The sequence below is a fragment of the Pholis gunnellus genome (genome assembly GCF_910591455.1).
Source record: "Pholis gunnellus genome assembly, chromosome: 1".
Classification (NCBI taxonomy): Eukaryota; Metazoa; Chordata; class Actinopteri; order Perciformes; family Pholidae; genus Pholis; species Pholis gunnellus.
In genome coordinates this window covers 10,262,331-10,274,625 of record NC_136528.1, presented here as the reverse complement: position 1 = coordinate 10,274,625, position 12,295 = coordinate 10,262,331, and the positions used below count along the sequence as shown (strand labels likewise).

The 12,295-nt window shown below is 41.4% G+C and overlaps 1 protein-coding gene across 1 annotated transcript in view; it reads right to left on the bottom strand.

Moving 5' to 3' along the window:
• The window catches only part of trip4 (thyroid hormone receptor interactor 4), a 69,082-nt gene that overhangs the window by 52,912 nt on the left and 3,875 nt on the right, over positions 1-12,295 (bottom strand). The window lies entirely within an intron of this gene.

The following is a 12,295-nucleotide window of genomic DNA, read 5'->3' as shown; positions in this document are numbered from 1 at the left end:
GTCCTTTTAGATTTATACTTATAATATTTTTTAGATTTCATGGGTAATTCTTGCACTAATACGGCCCTGAATGATGTAATACAACCGCGCCTTATTGTGCTGCTATATACCCGTCAGTTTCACATATGGTACAATGATACGGCCATTTTTGTAACAACTGGTCCTTGATTCCAAACAGGCAGAAAAAAAAAGCAGCCTCTCATTTCTAGCCTGCGACTGTCAAATTGTATCAGAATCATAAAGTGAGCTAGTTCAGCATCTTCTGAACCCTTCAAATGCCAAGTATCTCTTTAACTGCAGTGCGAGTCACACCGCTTCTGCATGAGAGGAAATGTAAAGTTATAACCGCTAACACGATTGGACAACGGTCAGATGCGACATGAGCACTAATACTGGTTATACGCTCGAAAACATCAACTATTCTTTCTCTAGGAAGACAAATCCTTGTATGAATACTTTTGGATTGTGTTGCTACTAAATAGTATTCTCTCCATATTTACCAACTTCAAAGATCATCCTAATCTTACATTATATAATGTTAATATATTCTATGTAAACGGTTATGTAAAAATCAGCAAGAGATGGCAAAGATGTTCTTAAATCCTTCTTTTGTCTTAGCCAATCGCTTCTCACGTGCTCTTTTTAAACTTGTGTTGAGGGGAGAGGACGACTCAGTCGCTTTTTGGCAATTCTAATATTATTACAGTGATGCTTGGACCCAAAATGACTGATGAGACAGGTCAAGCTTTTAATACAGATGTTCTTTTACGGCATGACCAAGGATGCAGTTCATTCGTTAACGTGCCTGTGTTTTAAACACGCAGCACAGGCAGCGTACAGTTTAAAGACATGTGACGAGCCAGCATTATTCAAGTAATTATGCTGAATCTTATTCTCGCTACACTGACCACAAGAAATCTGAGAGGGAAAGAAAATGATGTTGCATGTAAATCAATACTCTGCCCACACACACACACACACACACACACACACACACACACACACACACACACACACACACACACACACACACACACACGGCCTGCCAAAGCATTTGATGGCAACTTGCCCAGTGGACCATGGCAAAAGAGCTTGTGCACTGTGCGCTTCAAGAAATTTCACTAAATACGGCAAAGAGATGAAATAGTGGCAGCTGGCAGCGAAGGGAGTAAGACTGCAAATTCCTTATTGATTCTTGTAGCCCATTTTAATGATGCCAATATTTTTAATGACTCAATAGCACTTTATGTTAAATGTACACGTACACACACACACACACACACACATCAATATATACATATACACACACATGTATACAGACAAATATATTCGTCTATATACATATACAGACAAATATATACACATATTTACACAAATATATACACATATATGTATGTGTGTATATATATATATATATATACACATACATACATGTACTGTATACGTACAGGAAACTACTTGCAAAATGTATTTTTAGCTGCTTATATAAATTGGATTATGCTCTTACCAATGAGTGAGCCACTTTCTAAATAATCAGTTCTAACTTTAAGTATTGAGTGTGTGGACACTCAGACACTTTTGTTTCGCGTTACCACCCTTCAGCTCTAAAGTTGAGAGCTGGCCCAAACGAGTTGAGTGAGTTTAATGGCACAGACGTGTCAACGAGACATCGCTATGAAAGAAAAAGAAAAAGCACATCTTATTTTATGTTTATTCTCTGTAATCACAAGCAGGTACCTGGTGTATACGGGGCAGACTGTGAATTCCCGGCTTCCCTCAGCGCATATCACTGGAGCCTCATTGAAAATAATGATCACACTCCTCCTGCCATTAAAATCGACAGCAGCTCATACCGAGGCACACTCCCCTAATTAAGACATTTACTGAGTGGGACTAATGGGGCTCATACACTGAAGACAAACAACAGCATTCAGCTAAACGTTGAGTCTGACACCCAGTCAGTATTTTAATGGACAAAGATCCTGAAACCGAGATACGGAATATGAACACATCTGTCACAGCCGGTGAGCCCAAAACAACGTGACTTTCTGATGAATACAACAGGTGAAACAGTGGTTTACAATACACACATCTGGTACTTTGAATAACAAAATCAAACATTAGAGGGTTTGGTTATAAAATTGTATTCATACTGGTTCTCTCTGCCCGTGTCTGTTACTGATTTACAAGTCAGACTATTTATAAAAGCAATAGCAATCTTCAAAAAGCACTTGATGCCCGCGACAACAGCTGGCAGCACCTAGCTAACAGCTTGTGGACTCAACCTCTTGAAAGATCTCATTAATGCCTTCACCAAACACATGAATGGAGAAATTGCTTCTCATGAATTTGTATATTTTTCTCCATTCTACTGGTGGTTACCTATTATCTGGTATTTTTATGCCATAAGCCTAATACCATATTTCCTCAAATAAACGCCTCCTGGTGCTTGTTATGAAGTATAATGTGCATGCCAAATAAGAATAATACATTTCCATCCCTTTAATTCAATAAATTCAACAATATAAACACGCTACTTTTGGATTACTTATTTAAGGCGTTATTGTTCTGTATGTATATTCTGGTAACGTACAAGCACTACATGTGCAGAAGACAAAGAAACAGGCAAAAGAATGCTGTTCCTGTAATGTCGGGTAGGTCTTTATTCACCGATACATTCATTAATAAGCAAAAGCAGAATGTGTACACATTCGGTATACCTTTGTTACAGTAACCACTATTGTATTTTGAACTCGTCGAATGACCACAGCAAACAGCTCAATGTCTGTTCTGCTCTCGTTCTGTTTCGATGGTTAAAGCGTTGTGAAATCACGCAGCAAAGGACGGTCTGTAAGTTATCTCCACCATCACTTTGACCAGAGCTGACAAACGCACCGCTGCACCGACTCTCCGCTATAAATATAAAAAGCAGTTATCAGCACCTCTCTGTCGTCATCTATAGCTTCGTAAAACAAGAAAAATGGTCCCATGAGCAGAAACGGAAGAACCTGTTCAACAGCAGTGAGATCTAGACAGCCAAGCTCATTGTGTCCATGTTTGTTTGTTTTCCCCTGACATCAGAACCTTGTAGTCAGGGAGACACTTTACTTGCCCAGCAGATAGAAATGCACTTAATTCATTTTTTTGAGGAATTTCTAACAGTGCTTAAAATCCAACGATTATGCAAAACGATGGCGGTCAGCTCAAATAATCACGATCAGGCAATAATGTAATAATTGCGACAGGCTTATTAATGAAAAAAATAAATAATTCAAGCTGCTCTATGATCCAAAAGCTGATGTGGTGGCTGAACATACGAGTACACACCAAGTCATATTGTAATTAATTACCTTTAACATTAGAGTCAGTCGAACATGTGTAACAGACTCTGTTGTGTTGGAGAAATCTGTAAACGTGCTTTAAATAAGGAAACAAATGGTGAATGGTGTCGGCCAACTGGAATGATACATCAGTGATAAATATCGATATCAGTGATCAATATTACCCTAATGAGCGTGATTGCCCCATCTCAAATCTATCAATAGAAAATAAAGATATGAAATATCAGAAGGGAATATGCGCTCGAATTACACAGACTAAAGAGTAAAGAGAAATACAGATTAAGATCATCATTTACAATGTATTCACAGGTTGTATTTTGTGGTTGATTTTAAAGTTTTCTTTTGTTTTTCCAGTAATTATAACTTGGTAATAAGTCAGACTCACTGGCTGGATTTTTTCTTAGTTTGCTGCACCCAAAGGAAAGAAAGATTAATGGCACTGGAAGCACGGAACGCCTTCCTCGCCTCCCCCGTCTTTCTCCATACTTTCCTTCCCTCTGATGTCGCTAGCAGGAAGTTGCTGAGCAGACATGTCATCCAGCAGAGTACAATTGAGTTTGTAATCTCTGACCCTGCAGTGGCAGAGAGTCTCTCGCTCCTTGTCTCTCTGGTTCTCCCTCTCTAGGAGAGATACTTATACTGCTGCTGGGTCGGGGCCTGGCTGGATAAAGATCTCTTTTAAATGAACACACACACACGCACACACACGCACACAAACACACACACAGGCCTGTGTGACATAAAGCAATTGCTTAGGCATGCCTGGGGAATTCTGGCAAAAACACTGAAAATCAGCTCGAGGTAATGAGTGAAGTAATGCCTGTCCTCACATTTGGATGGGGACAGGCGTTAAGAATAATGACTAAATTGAGAGCTCTTCCAATTGCTGATAACACCATGGCCGGGGAACACGGTCGCACACTGACTCTGAGAATGAAGTACTTACTGACTGTGCCACACAACCTTCATTCTTTTCCTCATTCCAAGAACAGAAAACTGGCACAGACACTAGCCTCATGAGGAGCCATCTTGGGGCATCAACAACAAACACCAGATGTGGAGACGGCAGATAAATGTCAAACATATTGATTCTATGCTTCATTAAAGCTCATTGTGGGGGGTTTAAGTTTGCCCGTGGCAAGGCACTAAATAGATCACAACATTACAATCTGCAGAGGTCTGGTTTTTCCTCTTTTTATGCAAATGCATTGTTCAACAGAGTCGAGGCCATTATATCAAAGAGAACACAAACTGGGAAGCAGATGAATGTTCCATAAGCTAAAAATAAAAAAGGCTGTTCCAGTAACATCTGCTGGGACATAAAAGAAGTGCAAACATACCTTTTCAAAAACAGCAACAGCTAAACATCTTCCATCCACAAAATCACAGGCTTTTACAGTTTGAGCTGGAACAGCTCCAGCATTGTACTGATTGAATTCCTGTGATTCCCTTTAAGACCCTCCACCATTTCTTCCACATACGTTATATCCACCATTAAAATGCGCTGTAATGGCTTGTGTTAGCAGAGAAGCTCAAAAACTCCAAATGAGGCTTGAGAAGTAAAAATAAATTAAATGTTTTTAAATAATCTTAATTCTATAATAAACTAAATCAAGAATGACCAAAAAGGTACTTCTCTTGTGAATCTGTTCTAGTTCTTTTATAAAAGGAAAACATTATGGTAGAATGAAGTCCTTTGGACGTTTATCGATCTAATAATGATATTTCAAAGTATTTCAAAATATGAATTTTAGCTGCACAACAGGTAAATATTTGGGAATTGCTACACTGAATCTTGAACTAAACCTGCTAATGTAATGTAAGGTAATGGAAGGTAATGTCTTTACATTAGATTTTGAAAGCAAAAAAAAATAGAACTGGTTAACTCAGAAGCTGAGTTTACCAGTTCCTCTTCTGGTAGAGTCAATAATAAAAGTCAACACAGTCAACATTATGAGCATCTGCAGGCTTTCCTGTTTAAGTTCTAAAGGACTGTACTGGAGTAATGACTACATAATGACTATGACTTTAGCAACACAATGTTTCCAGTTCAGAAGAGAGAAAAGTCATTCGTTAAAGAGGTTTGACTTAAAAGAGCAATATTGATCACATCATTTTTAAGGAATAAAGCAGGAAGAAGTTGAACCTGTTTAGCATTCCGTCTCACACTTCATACAGCGTGGTGTTCAGTTACCTCTCTTTGATTCCAACTTATTTTCATCAACACTGCTGTCTTTCAGACCATCAAAAGGAGGCTGCCTGAAATTACTTGTGTTGCCTTTATCTTTGTTCCAAGTCCCTGTGATCAGCATGCAGCGAGAACAACGCGTCCCATTAAATGAGCAGTGCAAAATGGAAGTGAGATAATAAAGGGGGCTTCGCTGACAGTTCCCTCAACAGCAGGAAGTGTGTGGCATTTCAAAGAAGTGGTTTAAGGACAGCGGTGAAATTCTTGACAGTGTAGCAGACCATTTCAAGTCTGGCAGATGGTTCTATGTATTTTTCATGCTGTTGAAAACCTGTGACTGAGGTTTGGTTGGTTGTCATCCGGAGCCTGGGGACTCTGGGCTGAATGCATTCTCCACACCACTGCAGAATCACATGATGTCTGACCTCTCTGTCATGGCAAACTGCCCAGCAAGAAAAAAGGGAGGAAGAGGAGGAATGCGAGTGTGTGTGACAAAGGGTTGCACAGGAAAAAGAGATTGCAGAGGGAACGATCTATAGTTGCGTGCACGTCTGTTCACTGAGCATAATGGGACTTCTCCACGAACACACAGAATTTCACAGCCCTGACCTGTAAAACATACTGTTAGAGAGAAAGTGTGTGTGTATGTGTGTGGGGGGGGGGGGATATGAAGATGGAATGATATAGGGGGAAGGGAGTAGGAAGAGAGGGGAGCTGCCACTGCTATGGATTCACGCAATGTCACAGAGGAAAACGGGGGAAGAAAAAAAAAAATAGCATTGCCTGACTTACCTTCCTTTGGAATGCCTCCAATATATTCAGAGTGTGTGGGTGTGGGGGCGGGGGTGCATGCTTGCAGGAAGGCTTTCAGCATATAAATATCACATTACCACACAAGGAAACGCAGGCATCAGTCGGAGCTTCCAGCCGGCCTAACAAGACTGGGAGCTCCACTCTGGAGGTCAGAGGGAGAGCTTGCACAGATGGAATTCCACAGAAACCAGCACTTACTTTAACAGATAAGTGGCTAAGCTTACAGCTATGTGATGTGTCACAAGCCTGTGGTTTCCGTTATCCAACATCTGCTGGTGTGCATTCATCTACGGCGCTGCAGTGTAGTATAGTATATACTGTATATTCTGCAATAATGGGATTGAATATAGACTCATGAAGATTTAGCAGAACTCTTGCACCATCATACTCCAGTTAGAGCACTGAGGTTGACCAATCAGATTGCTCTTGGATGTTCTGAGATGCAGACCGAAATAAAGAGGCATCAGTGCCTTTGTGGTACCTGCCCTTCATCGCTGGTACAACCTTACATTCACATAAAAGCTGATCAGACGCTTTTTAGTCGCCGCTAAAGAGCCATCTCCTCTCGTTGGCGTTTGATTGGAGTTGAGCTTGAAACTGTGACCTCATCTCCTGTTGTGCTGCAATTCTTTTATCATTAGGTTTATTACTTTACTATGATACAGCTATATAAACATAATGTATGCAGATGATACAGTTAAATGTATATTCTGTATTCAGATAACACTGTATGCAGATGACACTGTTATGTACACAAACTGTATGCAGATGATAAAGTTACATACTGTAAGTGGATGAAACGGTTATATAGTGTATGCCAATGAAACAAATGTAAACATTTTTGATGCATATTCATTTTGAATATTTGAAACGGTTTCATTACCAATTTTTCACAGTATAGATAATACTTTCACTATGGTCAGAAGTAAATTAACTTAGATGCTGTTGTGCTCAACACAGAGAACTATTAACTTTACTTCATTTCTAAGATTATTTAATTCGTCAAATTTGTTATTTTTAAAGAAAAAAAGGGAAATGTTTTGCAAAGCAGTGTGATATTTCTCTTATAGTAGCAGAGACAAGCTGAGGAAAATCAACATGCTACGAAAACGACCCACTCACCGCCTACCCTACAGCTGTATGATGCAAACTCAAATTAGGCTAAGAAACTGAACAGGGTTGTAGCAGAACACACATGAATGGAGAGGTCGCTGTGTGTACTGTTGAGAAACCTGGGTCCAGACAACGATAGCACACGAAACATGAAAGCTGCACATGCCAAATATGGCAGTTATTACCACTGATAATGCCTCAGCAAACAATAAAGCATTTCAGAAAAACTTCACATGAGTCCTCTGCTTTGGGCACGGACTGCATCTAGCCGTTAACGAGGGCCCGAGTACAGATCATGTGTCAGGAGCACTGTCGAGGTTCAGAAAGACAGTGTCTGCTTTCAGCGGGTCACCGATGTGGTCTGACAGCTGAGGAAGAAAACACTAAATTTGCAACTGCCAGAACACAAACTGATCCGTAATTAGCCCGACACGCTGAGGCTCAGCGTGTGAAACGGTCGAGGGATTTGAGGAACGACGGCACATCGTCTTTTCAGTTCTAGCTGATGATCAGAAGAAATGCCACCTCGTGCCTAAAGATACAGACGTCATAATTATTGAGGGGGTAGAAGAGCTATTGAGCCCTTGAAGCCTTTAGTGGTGAAAAACAGCACTCTCTGCTCTGCCCTGTCACTAGGTTGAAAGATATTCTCTTCTTTGACAGTTTAGGAGGAAGACAGCAACCTAAAGCGTCAGCTTAAAGTGAATATTTGAGAAGACAGATATGAGGACAGGAGTCTGCACCCAATACTGAACACAACCACCTTTCCCGACGCAAGGTTTAAGGACAGTTTTGTTATCTTAAGAGAGGAGGATAAACAAAATATCATAGATAATGTCCATTTACTTAGAATAGGAGTACAAAGTAAGCAAACACCCTCTCCAGGTGCCAAGCAACCAGCAAAGAAAACCAAACCAGAACTGAGGGACTGTTAACAAGCATACAGGGGGAAATAAAGTGAATGGTAAATGGTCTGTACTTTTATAAGCTTTTCTAGTTTTCCAACAACGCAAAGCGCTTCAACACTACATTCATTCAGATATTCACAATTGATGGCAGGTGCTACAATGCAAGGTGCCACCTTCCCATCAGGACTATCTAACATTCACACCCATCCATACAGCGCAGGAACAGCCTGCGGGAGCAATCTGGGGTTAAGTGTCTTGCCCAAGGACACATCGACATGGACTAGCGGAGCCGGGGATCGAACCGCCGATCCTTTGGATTGAAGGACGACCCCGGTGCCAGGGGACCTGCTGTGTGTCAGCCTTCAATAGACCCGAGGTTAATAAAACAGGCTTATCTGGGAACCACAAGGCTGCATTACTGTTCAAAAACCTCTGTGAATGTGGAAACTTCCAATATTGCATTACTATGTCAACATTTCATCATCAGGGAATTCATAGCGCCCTTTGATTAGATAACACACACACACACACACACACACACACACACACACACACACACACACACACACACACACACACACACACACACGCACACACAGCCTTTGCTTTCTTGCCCTCATAGTCATTTCATATGAATCAATACAACTCTGAACAGTAACCGGTCTTGCTCTCGGCATGCCTGTCCAAAAGACTAGACCACTGACTTGTATTCACTGAGACATGTGGCTCTGCAGCTGGTGATATGGTCTTTCCAACAGAGGAATAAATCAGACCCTTATTTAGTGTGGATTGATCCAATCAATTTCTTCACCACAGGAGTAAGTTGATGGTGCGATTCAAGCACTGTGTGGGGTGTGATGTGCCTTCGCCTGCGCTGTGTGCCATTTTGTAGACTTAGAACAGGTCTGTGCTTGTGTAGATAAATGTTGTACTGAAAATTGATGTGCAATTTTAAAACAATGGACAGCGGAGTGCCATGTGTATGTGTGAAGTTAACCATCTGCAGCCTATCCACCACCCATAAACCTGCTAAGCTCGGCCGGGGCTCTCTGCTCATCCTATTTAATTATCTTGCTCTGCCTCCTCCATCTAAAAAAAGAAAAATTCAGTTTTCAATCTGCAACACAACTATCTTTTTCCCAACCCCCCCCCGCCTTCTTCTCCCAGAAGGTCAGGCGTACATCCATCTTCACCCATTGCTTAGTGAGCACTGAGGGGGGGTGGGGGGTGGGGTAGGGGTGGAGAGACAGAGCACAGATCATAATGGCCGGCCAATTATCAGTAGAACGGGAGCTGGGGAGTTGGGAGGAGTGAGAGATTGTGTGAGGAATGGATCAATACACCAGTCAGTTTCTAATGAGGGGAAGAACTGGTCCAAGTCAAGCAGATGGAAATCCTGCCCAGCCTCGGGTGGTCTCTCGACAATGTCTGTCAACAGGGCGTTAGGTTTTTGGTGTTGCTTTGTACAACAGCGTCCCTACAGGGGAACGACTGCTACTACACTGGATCGGTGATATTCAGACATTTACATTTACCGCATTTATTGCATTCACAGTGTTTCTCACACGCTCTCCTGATCCACCCACATTCCACTATCTAATATTTCGTACATCACTAGGGGCAGATTTAGTAGAGCCTGAAGAATAATGGCTGTCTGTCGTTCACCAGCCCCCTTTTAACCACCCACAACTGCCAGCACAGGACAGTAAATCCTACGCCTCACCCACTCCCCCAGCCCAGCAGCTCAGCTGTGTGCTACTATGCAATCACACAACATGCACTCCTCTGCTTACATAAAAGGACGCAAGCTTAAAAGGCTAAAACAGAAAACAGCCTCTGCTTTATTTTCCAAAGCAGCGACTGGAATAAGCACTAACCAACTGTTCAGCACCGTCATTAGGTCTTTGGTACCGTTGTTCTTCTCTGGTTGCTTCACTATTTTCTACATCTGCCTCTCTTTCCTTTTTTTCTGAGGGGCCTTGTGTGGGGTGGGGGTGTTATTTATGGCTGCTCTGTGCAAGTGGACACACACACACACACAGAGACACACAGACATACACACCCTTTCACAGGATGAAAGGGCAGTCACACTGCCTGCAAACATGATTTTACAGCCCTGGGTGGAATGAGTGGTGGAGGAGAGAATGAGGACAGAGTACAAAAGGGGAAAGCCCTTAGATTTACAGGTCCCGGCAGTCAGAATGCAAACCATGTAGCAGTACACATTTGTAAAGCTGATTTTACCCAAACACTGACAAATAATCTTTATGTAGAAAGACACATACGTTACATCATGTGTGCAGGGACGCACGGACACGCAAGTACATCCAGAAAGGGCATCATTGCTGTTTCAATGGCTAATACAAAAAAATTAAATACATAAGTCTACATAAGACTGCGATTTCCAAATGTGATGTGTTTCGGTATCTCATCATCTCATGAATGCATTCATGTGTATGTGTTCGTGTGTATGAGGGCTTGTAGCTTTGCAGGGTTGGAGCATGTTTGTTCAACGTGTGGTGTTTTACACATTTCCCTGTTTATACAGTTTTACTGTATCTCATGTGTGTATGTTTCTGTGTGACAGGACAAATAAGGCACGTTTATGCACAATGTCAAAATAATGAGAACTGACTGCCGCTGTATCAAACAAGGGTGTGTCTCTGATCAGAGATTTTGTTCATTTTGCTAAGGAATTATTTATACAATTAGTTAGCATAATTGATGGATATTCATTTTCTGGCGATCGACAAACTGTTATTATTGGAACTAGAATGATTACTGGAACATATCATGCACTGTACTATACTGGAGAGAAAAAGAGAAAGAGACCAGTGGACCTCAGACAGTCTCTGCCCAAGCCAGAGGCAAAACAGGCAAGAAGAGGATTGTAATTAGGTTAAATGTATTCCATTGATGGCAAATGGGGGAGCGACTCTGTATACACATGACGACTTAATGGGGAGTGGGGTGCATTTTTCCAGTTTACACTTGGTAAAGCGGCAATTAATTAAATCAATATGGGTGTAAAAACGCAAGTTAACAGTTTATGAGTCCAAAAAGGCCGCATTGGCAATACTGCCAAAGGAGCGCCTCCATGCTTTGCCGCATCACATATTCAGAGCCAAACCAGAGTCCTCGTCACTACAAGTGTTCATGGAAGACATTAAATGAATAGTATTGAAAGAAGCAGTGCACTCTGTTGTTTCAGTAGTAATCCGAGGGCGTTCTTTGCTCATGTCTCCTGCAGCTAGACAATATTATGAGTGTAATCATAAAATACTACGAGATAAAATACGCCCTTTTGCTATGAATGTATGCTGCTGAAGCCAATGTAATGTTTATACATACACCATTTTGGTGGGAGCTAACTATAATGAGGGCTTGTATCTGTGCTTTAGTGATTGTTCCTATGGTGCATACTGCCTCTAGCGAGGAATACTGTAAACTGGCGGTCTGGTAAAAAGGTGCAGTCTGACCTCTGCTGGTAAGAGCTGATAATAAGGCAACCTTTACACAGAATGCTTGGTTGACTCAGTCAAATACAGTGTTTCTCAGTCAGGTTTCCAAGATATACAAGGGAAATGATGTAGGAAAAGTTATCCTCGAACACATGAAACTGTCAGTTTAATATCGTTAATTTACAGTTAATTTACTCATGTGTTTGACTGAATGTTTTTTGTGTCGTACGGTATCGTCTTGGATGGAATAAGCCTCTGGATGTCTATAAAATCCCAATGCACTATCCAAGAGGTCTGTGTGTGTGCACCTGTCTGTTAGAATCTCATGCAATTCTTGCTATTGCATGATGAAACCAAATTAGGTATTTAGCATATCCTCCCAGGGCAGACGATGGGAATTCTTAGAAGTCAACGACACAAAACAACATCAAGAACAGCAACACTGTCAACCAGACTTCCAAGTCAGCCAAA